The sequence below is a fragment of the Chinchilla lanigera genome, unplaced genomic scaffold, assembly GCF_000276665.1.
Source record: "Chinchilla lanigera isolate Chin_1 unplaced genomic scaffold, ChiLan1.0 scaffold00019, whole genome shotgun sequence".
Classification (NCBI taxonomy): domain Eukaryota; kingdom Metazoa; phylum Chordata; class Mammalia; order Rodentia; family Chinchillidae; genus Chinchilla; species Chinchilla lanigera.
The window spans coordinates 17,964,153-17,983,316 of record NW_004955420.1 but is presented as its reverse complement, the minus strand read 5'-3'; the positions used below and the strand labels follow the sequence as shown (position 1 = coordinate 17,983,316).

Here is a 19,164-nt window from a genome sequence, read left to right as displayed (position 1 = left end):
AGCCGACTGAGAAATCTATCATAGACCCACATTTCCTCTTTGTTCTGCTTCACATATCATCCCTAAAGGTTTTCCCTGAAGATGCAGTTCTTCCTGTTAAATTTCCCACAGATTGCTAGATAATCGCAGGGAGCTGATGTTATTGAAGGAATTCAGAACAAGAAGTTGCAAATTTTCTAACAACTATCTAACAATTCCTGTCCCAAGAGTTGCTTCAAATACATTTTCACCCTTCAGTCTCACCCCTCAAAGATAAATAAAGGCATTCATGGGTCTGGAATGTACTGAGGGAAGTCAAAAGCCTTAATCATTTCAAGGACATAAAGAAATATATACATATATTATTTTATGTCCGTACTACCCGTATCAGGCCAAGGATATAGCTCAGTGGCACAAGCACCTTCTTGGCAAGCGCAAGGTCCTGAGTTCTATTCCCAGTACCAAAAAAAAAAAAAAAAAAGAAGATATACTACCTGTATCTGATTTATGTAAGCTGGAAGGCACTGGAAAAATACTTTAGATTGCATTATTAAGCACAATGGCCAATGTGGGTATTGTCATTATCACTGCAGCTAAATAAAAAAGGAACATTCAATATTGTAAAAGTATTTTAAAAAGTAAAAAAAGTTCTACAAATGAGACAAATTCTTTTTTTTTGTTTTGGTGCCGGAAATCGAGCTTCATACCTTGTACTTGCCAGGCAGGTGTTTGTGCCACTGAGCTATACCCCTGGCCTGAGACAAATTCTTATATGAGACATGTTCTTATTTTAGATTACATTAATAAGGAACTTGAACATATTCAAAATAGCTTCTTCAGTCTTTACTGCACACTGTTGCATAAACAATAAACATTAGCAGTGCTCATTTATAGAGAAAGAAACTAAATCAGAAAAAGTTACTGTCTTCTGCAGAAGTCTGTAGAATCAGGCTTGTTGTTTTAGAATCTGATTGTATGCTAGGTTCTGAATGAAAACAAGGGTGTGCTAACCTCATGCTGCAAAATTTAAAAATTAAAAGATGAGTTCTGAAACGATAGTTGTTGCAATTTTCCTTTGCTCGTATAAGTGAGACAGAATACCAGATAGTAGATTAGACCTTAAAAAATACTGATAAGATCAGAAACAATTATTTTTTAACATGAGTTTATTACAAGCCAGTGCTGTTCTAAGTACCTAATTAGTATGCCCTAAAGAAATCTTCACAGTATCACTATAACTTACTTCTCTTTACCAAAAGTGGAAATGGAAGCACAGAGGTTTTAAGTAACTCACTTAACGTTCTAAAATATGATCTTGTTGATTTGTCTAAATCAGTGTTTCTCAAAATACATCAATCATCTATGGATTACTGCATGGACTATCAGTTTAAGACTTAAAATTGTTCAGATTTCCTAAATTTAAAATGCAGGCTTTATTATGATTTTCAAATCAATCTCTATATGTTCTTAATAACTAGGACAGCCTTAAATTCATTCAGGCTTTTCACTGGATTCCCTAGGTATTCCCTGATAGCTATCACTTTGTTAAGAGTTGCATTTATTTAATTTTGTTGACTTTAAACCATTTATACAAAGTTGTCTACCTTTACTAAATTTGCAGTTTAGTAGCTTTGCTCTTTTAATATAGCTTCATTTTACAAAAATTAAAAATAAAGAAAAATACATGTGATTCACTGTAGAGATAAAAATAGTAAGAAATAGTAGAGCTAAAAATAGTGGAGCTAAAAATCATATAACTAGTAAACCAAACATTACAGCAAAAATAGCTGCATTAAATACTATTGACTAGAAAATTATAAAAAGTATCTAACATTAACAACAGATACAATTTGAAAGAAGGAAGAATGAGCTTTTGGGAAAATTCCATTTTCAAACGGCACTTCAGGATATTACATAATGAAATATATGTTTACATACAACAGATACTGCACTATATTTAGGTCAATTACAAGAGACAAATCATTGGAAGACGTGTAGAATAACTTCTTATTTCTTGTTCTATCACTGTAAGTCCATGCATCATGGAAAATATTTTGTTGTTTTGGTTTAATTCCCTCTATTGTGTGAATGAACAGAGCAATGGGTTGGTTCAGGATGGGTTGAAATATGAATGGATGACAGAGAACTGATTGTTTTGCACAGCAAAAATAGCACATTTCAAACAAGAGGTCTTAAAAGGACTCCGACCGATGAACTGCTTAATTCACACAGAATAGATGGGCTTTAGCAACTTATACCCTGATTTGAATTAGCATTATAGGAACCAGTGAAAATCGCGGCTAACATGAATCTTGACTATTGATTTGTATCATCTTAGAGGACGGTCTACAGAACTGCATGCCAAGTACAGTACTTTTCCTAACAGCTAAGTTAGAGAGGAGAGGCAATGGGTGGGTTTTTCAATTAAGCAATAAGACCAAGTTATTTCTGGAACCCATCAATTCTGCTACGAAATATCATTTCCATGACTGGACAGACCTTCGCTGTATGGTCTTCCTCTCCAATGTACTACATGTCCATCATTTTAGCATCTAAATTTCACAATTGCTAGTACTGAGGGCAGAATACAGGACTTTTTCAGACCAAACAGATGAGAATTTTGCAGTCAGTAAAATTTGATGAATTTATCAGTGGAAATATTTTGTTAAACATTACAATATACTAAAGCTGGTAGAAACCTTCAAGGTTTTATTTCCACTCAACTAATTTTATAAATGAAGATATGGACTAAGGGTATAGCTCAGGGGTACAGTACTTAACACAAGGTGCTGGGTTCAGTCTCTAGAATTGTAATAATAATAATAATAATAATAATAATGGGAATATATAAATGAACACATTGGCACACAGGGCTAACTGCTATAAAGTGCTACAAAGTTAGTGCCAATGTTAAGATTAGAGCATAAATTTCTGAACTCCTGGTCTCCCACCCAGCTTGATGTGATTAGTCAAAAACTGACCTACAAAGTTGGTATTCCCATGGAAGAACTACCTTTTAAAATGTAATCAGGTATCTTTTTAAATTATGCACAAAATTATGCACAAGTGCACAAAACTGTATTTTAAACAATTATTTAGGTATTCCTAGATCTTTACTTTTGCAAAGAATTATAGCAAGAACCCATATCCTAGCAGCACTGACAACTGAAATTCAACAAACACATACCAAATGTCTGTTGAGAGCCAAGGTTCAAATAGCCGCATCAGCCCTACCTAAATATTCAGGTTAGGTAGGAACATTGTAATGTTATATTCTGAGACAATGGGTTAGAGAAACAGCAATCATTAATTAGGAGGATTCATTTTCTTATTCACAATCCTAAGAATATTTTCTGCATAAAACATATTAGGTAAATCTATACATGTTTGTTCCTGTGAGACAATATCTCCTTATTTTGCCCAGACTGATCTTAAACTGGGCTCCGGCAATCTTTCTGCTTCAGCCTCCTAAAGTTCCGCTGGAACTACAGGTATGTGCCACTGAACTCGGCTCTTAAATCTTTGTTAGCTATCCTACTGGAATATGGAGTGAGATGATCAGTGACTCACTTATTTGTAAAGAATTAAATTACAGGGTTCCAGAGAAGCCTCCTCATGAATCTCTAATCAGGTAATAGGACAGGTTGATGGTAGTTCAGCTGTGACTCTTTCACACTTGACAAGCAGGCATGAGAGAAAATAGCAACTTGAAATGAACACACACTCCAGTTGACCAACTTAGGGCTGACTTAGTGGTGGTGGTGAAAATTCGTTAGAGATTGTTGTTAGAGATCAGAAAGGCTTTGAACAATTTTGTAGCAAAATATTAATAATAAAGTCATCCTAGAGTTTGATGTCAAGTCTACATAGCATCGCCATCACTACCATTTAAAGGTCACTTAATATCCTCACCCTAGTTCAGAAAAAGACTTTTGATTCTGAAAAATATAAACTCATTTTTCCCTAGACCCTCCCCTAAATACAGCTAAAATCCCTGAATATATTACAACACACAAACAGGTAGATCCTAAAATCACACACAAGTAGGACTTGCTAGGGATGTACTCAATTGTTGAATAATGGTGAGAGTCTGGGGTTGCCTTTCTGTCTTACATATAACCTAGACCAGGTTCTGGAGAAGCTTTTAACCCAGAAATATCAAAGGGAGCTGACAAAAAACTAACCCCCAAAGCATGTACTCTCCAGTAAAATGGCCAAAAAAACAGCAGGCATAGCAGACTGAAAAATTTCTGACATTTCTGCATATCAAGCCAAACATCATGGGGTGGGGGGTGGGGTATATCCCAAACCACCTTAGTGTCAGCTTGGCTTCCGAAATCCTGGACTCCTCTAAACTCCTCTCCTGCCCTGGATTCCCACTGGCCTCTTCTGTAATGCTAGTAGCAGGTACTCTAGCCATTCCCAATTTCATGGGAAAAGGTGAGGGTGGTTGTGTGGGGACTGAATAAAGACATTCTTTAAATATTGCTTAATGATATTTCATATACTAATCACCTTTAAATAACCTTTAGCAATTCTCAATTTCAATCTATTCAGTATCTCGCACATGTTCTTAAATATGATGTCTTCAGCTGACACTCTAGCAAACTGTTCAGAATTAAAATGGGTAAAAGGTTTAAGAGTTAAAGTACAGTGTAGAATATCCCCAGATTTTTAGATTGCCCTCTAGGCAGTGAACAAAGGAAGCAAATCAGAAGAGGATTAAAAAGCCTCCGTGAAAGCAGTTGTTTTTCCTTAGTACAGAATGACATACTTGCTGAGAGAGGTGTACCTACTTTGAATTCCAAGCATGGATGTACTGGTCAGTTGTAATAAATTTAACATTTAGCTTGAAATTTCCAGCGCTACTCTGTAACCGCAACTAAATCCACTTCAGATGTTATCTCTCAAAGAGTTGAATCAGAAGTCGGAAGACTAACGCCAATCATACATGCGGAAACTGTTAGCACTGAACAGTCGGTGAATGTGCTCTTGCATGCCTTTTTTAAGAACTGGTACTATTTGTTTACTTTGTTGTTCCACATTATGTAAATTATTTATAGGGAGTATGCAGTGACCTTGGTCTAGGATTACATTTGCCAGAATGAAAAAATAAGCTACAGAACTGCAGAACTTTTCTTATAATAAAAACCTTTAATAATATCATTCATGGGTGAAAGCCAAATTTTACTTCATAAAGTCATGCAGTCTTATTGACTCTACGTTAGAAAACTTCATTTACTACATCATCATCCTTGTGCCTGAACCATAAATACGACATCCCTGCTGGGCGTCTGTCTGACTCATACCTGCACACATTCCTCTGGGGATTCCCAGCCTATCTTAGAACAGCTGTTAGTTTTGGAAAAGTCTTCGCTATTGGACCAAGATCCTGTTCTCTGAAACTTCTGTTACTTCGGCCCAATGCTTCGTTCCCTTCTTGAAGCCATTTAGATCAAGAGCAACTGTCCCAAATGGTGACCTAGAGGCTTTGTCTTCTCCTCATCAGTTTACTCAATTCTGTATCTGCCATTTCTCACATAACACAGAATGAGCCTTTTATCTGTCCCCTTTGTTCTCTTGACTATGGCCTTGTTTATTTCATTCTCTTAAGTTACCATTAAGTTAAATATTACTGTGCCTTCTCTTCAGATGGTACTTTTAAGGGACTTGGTATCCAAAGCTGAGGACCAGCATCAATTACATTGGAGGTTCTCTCTCTCTCTCTCTCTCCCCCCTTCTCTATCTCCCCCTCCCTCCTTCCCTCCTTCTCTCTCCTCCCCTCTCCTCCCCCTCCTTTTTCTCTCCCCTCCTCTCCCTCCTTCTCTCTCTCTCTCTCTCTCTCTCTCTGTTTATTTCCTTTGCACTTATATCCCATCCATTACCATCTCATCAATTTTCCTAGCCATTAGGGATACTGTTGGCAGTACCAGTGCACTAAAAACATTTCAGAATCTCAAGCTGGTTAAAGCAGAAGAGCTCTTACAAACCATCTGGTCCTACACTGCTCTTATCTAATGGAAGACCCTAAAAAGCTAGGAAATACCATGATACAGTGAGGATGGTGCCCCAATTTCTTGATATCTACACTTTTTATAGATTTTTGAGTTTCTCTTCCATTACCTGCCTGTTACACAAGAAGCAGTTCCATTCCTGCTGTCTTTGATGTCTGCCTCCTCAAAGTCAGACTAGCTCCCCTGGGTGCCTGAGGTTAGGGCAGTGAAAAGGCCGAAAGGGATTTAGAATTCCCAAGATGTGTGGGTCTGTGGGAAGAGATTTTATCTACTAATATAGAACAGAAAAGGTCTGGAATGTGCTTGAGCATAGTCCACGCATTTAAAAAATGCAAAGGAGAGGCCACAGTCTTGAGGACATCAGGAGCTGGGGAATGGTAGAATGAAGCAGAGAAAAAGGCAGAAAGAGCATTTCTTAGCATAGCAAACAGTCCCAGGTTCCCCTGCAGAGTATTAAACTTGAAGCCAGTAACTCAGACAGGTCAACCCTGGTTTTGGGTGTTCCCTAATTCTCTGTATCTACTATATGTATAATTATCTTCATGTATCACAGTATATTTTTTAAATAAGTGCTCTGCCTTTCATCTTGCCTCATAAATCCATGCTCTTTTCTGCCTGGAAGAGCTGTTACTTACTAGCAATAAAATCATAAGCATGTTTAACTGTCCACACATCAGCAGCCCTACTAAACAATAAAGATTGCACCAGAGTACTTTTCTTAGGGCTGTTGTGAGAAAATGGTAAGAAAATTTATATAAAGCTTACACTACAATATCTGAAACAATAATAGTCAATAAATAATACCTATTGTAATAAACTTGTCATAAAATACACCACCGCAGAGGTAAGTGCAAGTGTTTATTTTCAGGGACATTTTAAGTCTATTAAAGGAAAAGTCATTTTTCCATTTTCATGTTTCTTTGTAAATTATTATGCAAATAAACTGTCAAGAAAATAATATGATATGGCTTCCAAGGTTTAACAATTACTCTATATATGTTTTTAGTTTATTCTAATTTTTCATGCACATACAGAAAACGTTTCATTGAATTGGTTTAATGAATTTTAACCTTTTGAAGTGAAAAACGTGGCAAGTGCAAGGTCATGAGTTTGATTCCCAGTACGAAAAAAAAGGGGGGTGCAGGGATATAGCTCAGAGGCACAGTACCTGCCTGGCAAGCACAAGCTTGTGAGTTCGAGTCCCGGTACTCTCCCCCAAAAAAATGAAGTGAAAAATGATGACTTAATAAGCTATTTTGGTAAAGTAGAAGAATTCCTGGATATGTGTTTCCACAGTGAGAAATAATGGAAGATTCACTTGTTGTTCTTGCATGGAATTATTGTGTAAATGTTACAATCTGCTAATGGGGATTTTGAATTCTTCCCATTTTTCTTTCCTTATTCTGCATATTTTTCAAAATGGTTATCGTAAGCATCTCATTTTATCTTAGTTTTTATTTTCACAGACACACAAAGTGAAACTCAGAAAAGTACCTTGAAAAGCTGTAAAAGGAAAGGCTGAGCTGTACCTTGGATTTCAAAGAAACCTGAAATGTCAACATGACATCTACCTTAACAAATTTAAACAGTCACTCAACCTGTAATTCCCTTGAACTTAGCTTTGATGTAGTGTGGTTTACAATTCTGTTAACAAAATTCTCTAAAAGACTTTATTTCATTTATCACCAAAATATTTTCAAGGCTCAGAATACTACACATCATTTCAAAAACATCACCAATCAAATGTATACTTAAAACTGCCTTACTCTTGATTAAGTTCTCTGGCTTTTACATCTCCACTCCCAAGTTTTTAAAATTTCTTTTCTCCTACCAAAATATAAAAAATTACTCGTATTTTTGAATGACATCATTCACCGTGCACTTTAAAATTATTTTTTCTGTATCTAATTGCATGGCTTTGATACAAATGAGCCCTGCTTTGCCACTGCATAATCACACAGCAGTACTTCAGCCACTCCTCTGAAGGACTAATATAGCTGTATACGCACTTGTTCTTCAAGAGACTACTGGAAGGTAGATAAAGTTCCTTATTCACTTTCATATTTCCAAGACCTAAAGAAAGAAGGACACATCTGCAACGGCTCAATAAATTTTTTAACTGCTATTTGGGAAAGGAGGATGATTTAAGGCGAATTATTAAGATCCTCCCCATCTGTCTCTCCCCCTTCTCTTGGTTTTGTTTTCTTTTCCAACCATGCTACACAGCACAAGGTGAGCAATGCTCTAGCCAGAGTAGCTCCATCTGTATCAAGTTCCTGAGTTCTATCTCCTGTCAGATCCGCCATGCCCAGAGATCCTCACAGAACTGCTACCTTACTGTGAACCATACATGCGGCAGGTCTGGGTTGCACGCTGCTTTGAATCATCTTGAACCCCTCTCCTCCCATCTGTGGAAAAATTGCCTTCCAGACAACTGGTCTCTGCTATCAAAAGGGCTGGGACTGCTGCCACCAAGGATTCCTTTCTTCTTGTTCAGTGAGGAGACTAAGTAGATCTGCTGCCCTGAGCTTTTCTAGGATGGAAATGTCTCAATGGAAAATGGGCCTACGGTGATATAAGGCTGAAAAAAGATCATATATGCTTCAGAATCACTACTTTTCTTTTTCCACAGGCAACTGGATGCTGGAGTGTACAACATCCAAGTTTTGATTTATGCGGCTTCTTTTCGTGCCTCAAACCCTGCTTAGACTGTAGCTTGATTGCTGTGGTTTTGCTTTACTTCCTTTTTGTTTATTAATCTCTCTATCTTCTTCCCTCTGTTTCTATAGCTCTCTCCAATTCTGTCTGTCTGTCTCTGTCTCTTTCCCTCTGCATCTCTGTCTGATTGTCTATGCCCCTTCCTCTTTCCTTTGTCCTCTGATTTTCCCCACTTCCCAGGCTTCTATATATAAGTTGGCATTTCTAATTTGAGTCAAGTTGCTTCCTGTGACAATATGTGATACAGAGATAACCCCAAGAAGCCTAACAGCTGCAGTGGAATACTTTTAAGTGAGTGAGTTTGAGTACTCTTCAAGTTGAATACAAAAATATGTCAATTCTGGAGCTTAGGGTTTGCAACTACTAAGTGTCTGTTTGTATTGCTAAAGCAACCCGCATCGTCATGCTGGACACAAGCAGAGGAAGTGCCAGATCCCGTGGTCTTTTCCACAAGCTGATCCACTGCAGCCATGGGGGATGAGCTGGGTGATAGAAGTCCAGTGCTTTCTATTTAGGGGAAAGACAGTCTAGTTCTAATGGACCGTATTTCCCCTGTTAAAGCTTGTCACACTAATTTATGATGTTTATGAAACATCATAAATTCATGATTCATCAGTGGGCAGATGGTCGTCTAGTACATACTGTTAGAAACTTGAATCGTACTTGTCTAACTTAGCTGTCCAATCAAATACAGAAAAATTTTAAACAAGTAGATCTCAATCTGGGGTGATTCTGACCTCCACGAAATGTAATGTATAGAAAGATTGAATTTTTTTTCATTACAGGTTGGAGGGGAGATAGGATATGTTGTTTTTGACATCTAGAATCAAAGGCCAGGGATATTGCTAAACCCCCTGACATACACAAGAAAGCCTGCCACAACAAAGAATTAATCACTAGCAAAGCAAAATTGCAAAACTCTAGTGTATATGCCTGTGGACCTGCAAATCAGCAAGATTCCACTGTTCAGGTGATCACTCGGTAATGCTACAGAAACACTCACTGACAATGAGAGTCTTTGTCCCTAGTGGCATTTATAAATGTCATACATTAGAACTGAAGGCTAATCCTAGGTTCAGCTTTAAAATACTATTAAGAAATAGCTCTTGCCTCCATGGAAAAACAATTTGTATGGTCCACTGGATTAGTCTGTATACTATAATTATAGATTGTTTTTTATAAACAGCCAAATCTGGTGTTAAGATAATTGTCTCTGGATCCCTAATGCTGTGTTGACTTCTCCATGAATACCTACTGATCTCGGCAGAATTGAAATTAGGCAGTGATCCTCAAGCAAAAACAACAAATCAAAGTTGGCTCAGTTTATTTCCCTATGTTTCCACGTTTGTTAGCAGTTTCTTTTTTGGAGGGTCGCTTATTTTACTATATCTCTTGTTTCCATGTATTTCTTTCCAGGGCAATTATAACTACTCTCCAGTAGTGTTCTGGTGCACAAAAATTAAATCAGCGACTCTGCTTCTCAGATAATGAATTCCAGAAGGTTCATTATGATAGCTTTGAACTTCTGGAAATTCTGACCTCTTGGATCTCCCTCTTGCTGGTTCTTAGGGCTTCATCTCCATTCCAAAGAAGACTCTTCGCCATAATCATTTTCCTCACGGACTCCTACTACAACTGTGCATCTTTCTCAGAAGTAGGTACCAGAGGAGAGTACCACTGCATAATGAGATGGTGGCTTTCATTTTCAGGGTCTCTTTCATTTAGTAAGTACGGTAACTGGCGTTATGTGGTTCACTGTAGTTGTGTTGAGTTTTTGATTTTCAGTGCGAGTCTTACAAGTAGTAACAGCAGTGCTATCAAAGAGGTCCTTGGACTCTAACCCTAGTTTTCCATACATTCCTGGATACATTGGGGTAATTCAATTTCCTTGGGGTTTATTTTGTGTACAACAGGATGGTTGAAATTTTAATGTTTCAGGAATACAGTAGGGTGCATTTGCAGGAAGATAGTGAGATGAGAGGGAGGGAGGAGGCATATCTCTTTTATTCAACCACAGAGCTCTATTTTAATGTATTTTACATAAAGGTGGCATTGTAGCTTTCATCTTTCTGTCCAAAACTCCTTTTTGGAGACAAGCATTAGCTCCTCTATAATGTCCCATTTTAACATCACTTTCACCACAAAACCTACTTTTGGTTCTTCTTCCTCCCCACATGGATATTCTATTTCCTTTCTTGTAAATTTTCACGGAGACACTTAATTTCAGAAAGACCCCAGTGTTATGGTTTGTGTCTGTATGTCCCCCTAAAGCCTCATGCAGTCATGGGGCAGGCTTTTAGAGTTTATGATTGATCCACGATCCAAGTTGGGATTATGGGTGTGAGTGCTACACCCACCCTGGGGCAGACAGTTTGCACATGTAGGAGAGAGGAAGAGGTTGCTTGCTGTCACTTCTCCCTTTTGCTCTTGTTGCTTTTACTATCTTCTGCTGCCACGAACAGTTGCCCTCTGCCATGTGCCCCTCTGCCTTGGAGCCAGCCAAGTATGGACTGAAACCTCCACACACTGTGAGCTAAATAAACTTTTCCTTCCTTAATTTTGGGCATCACATATTTTGTCTCAGCAATGAGAGAAAAGTAACCAAGACACCCAGGTTATTTAATCTGACACTTTTCCTGAGGCATAAATTCTTGGCAGTTGTGGTATCTGTGATAATAGCCTCAATCTCTGAGTGGTAGAGCTAGATGTACCTAAGCGGGCCAAGCTACCTCAACTCACGGAAAGTCAAACAAGAAGCTCAGAGAGAGAGAAGGAGAGAGAGGGAGAGAATTTGGTTACAATGGTTACCACCTATAGGGTCAAGTTACTTTCCTTATCATAGCTGAGACACCAATAAAAATAGTCCTCTAATTTGTAATGCCATGGCAGCTGCCCTATGGGCCTTGTATTATAACCATGTACTTTATTTTTTTTCTTGTCTTTTTTGAGACAGGGTCTAGCTATGCAGTTCAGGCTGGCCTTCAGCTCACTTTGTAGCCCATGCTCGTCTTGGACTTGCAACGATCCTCCTGCCTCAGCCTTCCAAGTACTGGGATTACAGGTGTGTGCCACCACGCCCGGCTCCATGCACCATTTTAAATCCTATATTTATTAGACATTAAATCATTGAGGACAGAAACCCTACTTTAATATAGACCTTTATAGTAATCAAAGCCAGTGGTCACAGAGGTGGGAGGGAAGTAGCTCCTTGAATGCAACCCTAGCTTTTCTGTTTATTTGCATTAAACTTGGGCAACTCACTTCTCTCTTAAACTTTACCTTCCCATCTGTAAAATGGCAGAGTTGGAGCACTAATATTGCATGAATATGATGCAGAGCAGTTGTGGAAAGATGTGGAGTAGGCAGGAAGAAAATTTCATCCTCCAATCCATGCCCAAGTACAACACACACGAAAGAACAGAGTGAGACCTACGGCAAATTACAAAGAAGTAAAGCAGAGGATATGATACAGTGGAAGCACCTGCATTCCTGAAGTGCTGGGTTCAGTCCTCAGCACCCCACCAAAATAAACCTGAAGAAGTAGACGTCTATGAATGCTTACAAAAGTAAGTAAGAGCTGCTGTGGCTTGAATTGTCTTATAACCAGAAACTAGAATTTGTATTTACCGTTGTCTTTTCTCTTCCCCCAAACATCACTTTAACTTTCTCCTGTTCAGATGTGCTTTTACTAAGTCCAGCACTAATAGGACAATCTATGGGTTAGGCTGGGACAAAAGCAAGGAAGTAAGTACAGGACTGTATGTGGTTTGGTAAAGCTGAAAGAGTGAAGTCACATGAAATCAGTGTCCTCTAACAAAAGTCAGCCGTCCTCTTCTGGACAAAAGACAGAATATCACACTTACAATGCCGGACATGTCATGCAGAAGGCTGCTCCAAATCATGTTTTAAAATTTGTGTCTGGCCATTTGGCACATGATGGCCAGGTCTGGAAGAAATTGCATAGTTAGAAAGTCAGACAGTAGGAAAGGAGGGATGAATTAAAAAAAAAAAAAAAAACAGAAAAAGAGATATAAAAGAAAGCTGAAAAGACAGGAGGAATTACCATTCCTAGTGAGAAACGCACAATTTTCCACCAGACAACTATCGTTCCTGGCAGAACGACCTGGGTAAGTAAGATGTGAATGAAAACATGGAGTGGAGAGGAAGCTCCGAGAGCATGTGCCCTGTGACTGCTCAGGCTGTGAAGGCAGTCAGATCACCACAGGTCTCACTATACCACTGATTCCCAGGTCTCCCCTCACGAGAAAGCCATGTCCTCTGCTTGCAGACTGAAAGAGCCCACGACTACACATTAAAATATCTATACAGGGGCTGGGGATTTAGCTCAGCGGCAAAGCGCCTGCCTGGCAAGCGCAAGGTCGTGAGTTCGGTTCCCGGTACCGGAAAAAAACCAAAAAAATAAAATAAAAAATAAAATAAAATAAAATATCTATACTCTCGGCCAAGACCCACTTACTTACCCTCCTTGACCTACCAGTCTGAGGCTGGGGCCATCATTTGTAAGCTAACAAGGAGAAACCTGGACATGATCTTTGAGGATCCTTCAAACCACGGCACTTTTATGATTCCAGTGATCACCATCCCTAGCCTTGCCAGATCACATTTCTTGAACAAAACAGTTACCCCTCTGCTCTTCATCCCTACTTCACTGTCTAAATACTGCAGAAGTATTTGATTTGACAATGCTCTCTTGGAATCCCACCCAGCCTTAAAATGTTTGATCCTAAGAAATTCATAGTTTACTCAAATCCTTGGCCTTACAAAAGAACCACCGTTACACCAAACCCAATGATTTTTCATTCAGTTGAAACTGACCACCTTTCAGAATTTATCAGATTCCCATGTACAAAGCAAGCCGACATTTTATCAAACATTCCAGAAGAATTTCACACTGCTCTCCCTCTGGAGTTTATCAGTGAGCAAATAATATTAGTATCAGATTCCTTTTGATTCTCAGAGATGAGATCTGTAGAAAAAGAGACAGATTATTACTTTCCTTTATTAAGACCCCTAGTGTGAGAGAGGAGGTGACTAGTAAGTGTTTTTTTGTTTGCTTCTCTTGTTTTGTTTTGTTTTGTTTTTTGTCTTTTTGAGACAGGGTCTCGCTATGCAGTTCAGGCTGGCCTTGAGCTCACTTTGTAGCCTAAGCCGGTCTTGAACTTGCAATGATCCTCCTGCCTCAGCCTCCTGAGTGCTGGGATTACAGGCGTGTGCCACCACAGTGGCTCAATAAGCAGTTGCTACTCTCATTTAATTGTATTTCAAACCTCTGTGACACTTAGTATTTATGAGGGAATGCATGACTGAGGAAGAGCTGACAGGCTTCAAATGAACAACTCCTATGAAGAAACAAGCGTGATTCTAGCACACAGGCCCTAGGAACTAACTAGACAAAGAATTTCCCAGATGTCTTTCTTAGGACTGGGACGATGATGGTAGGTAGTGCATTTTGATTATTCAAACACCTAAAAAGGTTCAAACGTGAGAGAAAGAAAAAGGCCTCATCACCTGAGGAAATAACATCAGAATAACCTGAGCATAGTTATTTCACAAAGACAAAACCCAGCCTCTTACTTGAAACAATTTGAGGGCAAAATGTACATACTCTAGTTTTCATTCTGCACCAACAGAATCTAAATGATGCAGCTGTGTAGGTTTTCATGTTCTCTTTTAAGACATTCATTCGAGCAAGAGAAAGCAGTCAATAAAGCAGAATCAGGGGAGGAAATAACTTGAGCTTGCTTTTCTTTTCAATAAACCACCAATAAAATAGACCACGGGAAGGAGAGAGAATCGCCTAACTTAATTAGAGTTCCCCTTTTCCCTGCATTCATCCTAACAAGCAAAAGCAAAGGTCAAAAGACACACAGTACTGATTCAGAAACAAAACATGCAGGGCAAGCTTGCTTTAAGTAAAACAAATAAATGACCCTTTTCTCCTTCACTTTTTTCTAAGAACAGTGGGAGAAAGAACAGACACTATCAACCCGTTTCTAATTATAAAGGGCACAGATAAGAAAGGAAAATATTTCTCTCCCATTCACTGAAGTTCCACAAATCTACACCAAGCAAGTACAATGGGCCAAGAATTTTCTGAAGTATGGTTTTAAGTAGTAAGAATTGAATTATGAAAGGAAGCGGAGGAGGTTTGTCATACTAGCCAGAACTTGTAAAGAGAAAACTGAGAAATTAGGCAGACAACTCACAGCACAGTTGCCATTTTCTATCCCAATGGGGCATTCCAGAAACCAGAAACTAATTTGATGAAATAGTCTGCATCCCACAAAAATCTTTGTTAATAATATTTTGTAATCCTATACTGAGCATCTACTGCCACCATCCCCTTTTATGATATTTAGAGTGGCTCTAAATCTCTGATTTTGAATCGTATTTTAATGTCCTTCGTGTTTTCCATCTAGTAATCACCCACACCTTGGAATCCCTACTTTAGAAGATGTGAACGTAAGAAGATAGTTCAGGATTACAGGGAGCTCACATAAGTTATAGCAGATATACCAGTGTTTACCAAATACAGTTCCAAATTAAAAAAAAAAAATGACAAAAGGGAAACTCTCCCTGTTGCATGCATTCTGAAAAGAGAAATGATGATCACCTGGGAGTGGTAGAGGGACTAAGGACAGCCTCAGAGAAATAGGTGTATTTGTGTTACGATACTTATGATTTGAGCATGTAAAGAAGGAGGAGGAAAAATTTCTGTTACAAGTAATAATAAGAATAAACATATCTCTGGTGTTTGTGGAGAATCAGACCCTGCTCTGGACACTTTATGTCAGCCATCTCTTAAATTTAACCTAAATCAAGAAATTATCCCATTTTGCAGGTAGGAAAATTGAGGGTCGGGACACTTACGCAGTTTATTCACAGACTTGAATCTCTGCCCATTCTATCCCAGAGTCTTCATGCTTCCCAAAGAAAACTACAAAAGCCCAAGAGATACAAAGGGGTTAGACCTACGACAAAGCATCCACTGTGCCCTTCGGCTGCAAGGAGGTAGAGTTGGGGAAAAGGGGTTAGGGATGTTGAATTAAACTATTAGGACTCTGTACAGCAACAAAGAGAAACTAAAGGTTTCTCAGCAGAGACTGCTAAGCTAAAAGCAGTATGTTAAGCATTGGGCCATGAATTATGAATTGTATCTTATGATCTGAAATGATAAGGATCAGAAGTTTAAAGAGGCTTGCCCTACCTTCACACAAAAGGTGTGGCTAGAGACCAGGTGCAGCTACTGCTACATAGCTGTTCAGACAAATGCCCAACATGCCAGGCCTTGAGGAGGATTCTACACAGCAGGCAGTAAGAGAAAGGCAATAAGCTTCTGTGACCCCACAGAACAAGGACCTACTCATCCCTGGAGCTGTCCAAATCTGGCAAAGGGATAGCTCCAGGGAGTGAAGCATTTGCTGGAACCTGAGGCAATTCCATGGTGCCTGAGCATAGATAAGGGATTCATTATCAGCAAAGCCCAAATCCTAGCTCCCAGCCCTGTGCTCATTTCATCAAAATGCACTGGTCTGTCACCAGACACGTGACACAGAACAAGACCCTTTCCCTAAGGAATTCCCTTTCTGCATCGGCGAAAAGAAACGTTTAACACAGTGGTCTTCAGATCGTACAATATCCGGTGTTTCTTCGTCTGCAAAACACCACCTTAGAGGATCTCTATCCGTCAGTGGCTCGCTAACCAGGATCTGGGGGAGAAGCGACACATCTCCTGAGAGCTTCTCCAATTTGTAAACCTACTAGCAAAAAATAACTGTACTTATTTAGTTCTATGAAGCTTTCTGATTTTCAGTGAAATTGAGCTAGCCCTGTGTCATACTTTTAACTGCAAGCAAGATCACTAATGTCAAAAGTAATGCAATGACACAGGGCACTGTGATCATATCCAGGCCCAGGCAAGGAGCTCTTCAGCCTATCAACAAATGAACCCAGAACCCACAGCTGCCAGAGCCTGAGAGTGTCTTTTTTCTATTACTTGAGAAGAGAGAGAGAGAGAGAGAGAGAGAGAGAGAGAGAGAGAGTGTGTGTGTGTGTGTGTGTGTATGTGTCAGTGTGTGTGTCTGCGTGTGCCCAGGAAATCAAGCAAAAGTTAAAACTGTGATTTTTTTAGGAGGTGCGTGAGAAGAATCAGGAGGCATCTTTAGATGTTAACAAACTCTGACTACCAAAAACAAATTTCCAAGAGTAAAACTATTTCCTTCTTAAGAGATTAGCAAGTATGTGGATCCAAAAAAAACTTGGACTTAGCCTGTCATAGCAGAGGTGAAGTAGAAAGAGGATACAAGGCTTATTCTGCTCCCAGGATCACTGCTGATAGAACAGAAATGGACAAATGAAGCCAAATATTTTAAAATAATTTCTTACACTTCATCGATTCATCACACAGTTCCCAGTAGTTCACCCACAGAGGTGTCTATGTGTGACTTGTTCTCATATCCAACACACTCTAAAATTTGGGGCCTATTAAACCTATGGCTTCGCCTTCTCTGACCTCCAGTCAGGGGACAGGAGACAGGAATGACTGATAAATGTCAACATTAACATTATAGAACCAAACACAACCACATATTGACACTTACCTCATGGTTATTTATTTTTAGAAAACCAAACGTGAATATGCATCCCTTCCCCTGACCTGAGAAAGGAAAATGTGTCCAAAGTGTAGGACACAACCATCAGCAAGACTGCCCCTCTCCCACTGGAGAGTCCTGAGACTCCTACACTACAGGGACCACGCTGCACACCCGCCCACGTTCTGTTCCGGGAAAGAGATTAGGATACCTTTGCAGTCATGTACTTAAGGTCCCCTGGCTGCCAAAAATTGGCTGATTCCTGGAGGACCACCCAAAACTGCCACTTACTTAAAAAAACACACAGAGTAATACTTAACACATGCTTTAGCAAACCCATGAGAAGGCACAGCCTGCAGAAGACAATTCCTGAAAGGGGTAAGGGCTTTCTCCCCATTTCTTGCCCAAGGCACCAGACTGGTAGATCTAGGATCACAGGCACAGTAAACCCAGCAGAGTTAGTCCCAGCCTTGCTGCATCAACTCCTCTGTCAAAAGCCTCACACCTCATCCCTTGTGATGGCAGAGACTTAGTGGAATGAGCTATCCAAGGCACCTGGATGTCTGAACGCGATGTGTGCTTCTAATCTCCTCAGCAATGCAGTGTGCCCCGTCAGCGGGCACCACCACCCAACCTGCCACCCGCCGACCAGGAGCTATGCCAAAGACACTGATACCGAGAAATCCAGAAGGGGGTTAGAAAGAGCATAGACTTAGAGCAAAACGAGTGCATAGGGATCCAAGATCTCACTCTAAATTCTAGGATTCGAAATTGTAGATGTGAGAAGTACACCAATTCCTTATGCTAACTTCAGGGGAGTTACATACACAAAAAACAAAACCAGAAAGCTGGGCGGCTGAGGCTGAATCCCTAATCCAATGCAAAGCTTTAAGAACGGGGGCCCTCTAGCAATACACTGCGACTGCTCCCCACCTCCCCAAAGCCTCCTGATTTGCGACCTTTGTTCGTGAAGGGAAGAGAAGGAGACACAACTGTTTCAGCACAGGTCTACCTTTCACGCTAGGACCCTGCAGTGTGGAAGGGCCGAGCGGGAGGACGCGATCAATGGAGAGGTGAGGGTGGAACAAAACCACGAAACGGCCCTTGTGAGCTTGTCGTAGGCCAGGCCCTGCCAAAGTCTCATAACTACTGCACTGAAGTGCTTAACTAAGTACTTTAAACATCTCTTTACTAGTACAGAATAATCCAAAGCGCCCCCCTTTTCTTACTGGTACTGGAGACGGAGCTCAAGATCTTCACAATGACCTGCCTCATACCCAGCCTTTAAATTTTTTAAAATTTTAAGACAAGGTCTTGCTAAACTCGCCAAGTTTGCCCAGACCAAGCTCAAATTTAGGATTCTCCTGCCTCAGCCTCTCAGAGTGCTAGGATTACAGATTACAGGCATGCATCACCACCCACAGCCTACTTTTGGAGAGTGAAGTTCATGCTAAGGAAGGAAAAGGACCTGCCCAAGTTCATGAAGTCTTGGTTACAGAGCTTGACCCACCAGGTGTCCAGAGTCACAGTCCTGAGACCAGTGCTTGAGAGACCCAGCCTGAAAGACGGAAAGCAGAGCGGGGACAAGCGGTCCTGAGCTGCGGGAAGGGAGAAGGCTCAGCAAGCATCCCAGCGCCGCAGGCAGGCAGGGGTGGCGGGGAGCGGAGAGGCGCGCGCCCGGTACCTTGAGGTAGGCCCGCTGCAGGTAGTTGTAGGGCACCCGGCGCTGGAAGTCGCTGCGCACATCCTCGCTGGCGCGGTGCGGGGACTCGGGGCCCCCGAGGCGCTGGTCCTGGCAGCGGCGGTGGCAGCCCGCGCGCTCCAGCAGGGCGCGGAAGAAG

At 40.3% G+C, this 19,164-nt stretch overlaps 1 protein-coding gene across 1 annotated transcript in view; it reads right to left on the bottom strand.

Moving 5' to 3' along the window:
• Positions 1-19,164, bottom strand: part of P3h2 (prolyl 3-hydroxylase 2) — a gene marked incomplete at its 5' end in the record, with an annotated part of 154,290 nt that extends 135,126 nt beyond the window's left edge. Inside the window, 1 exon segment of the mRNA XM_005383229.2 lies at positions 19,008-19,164.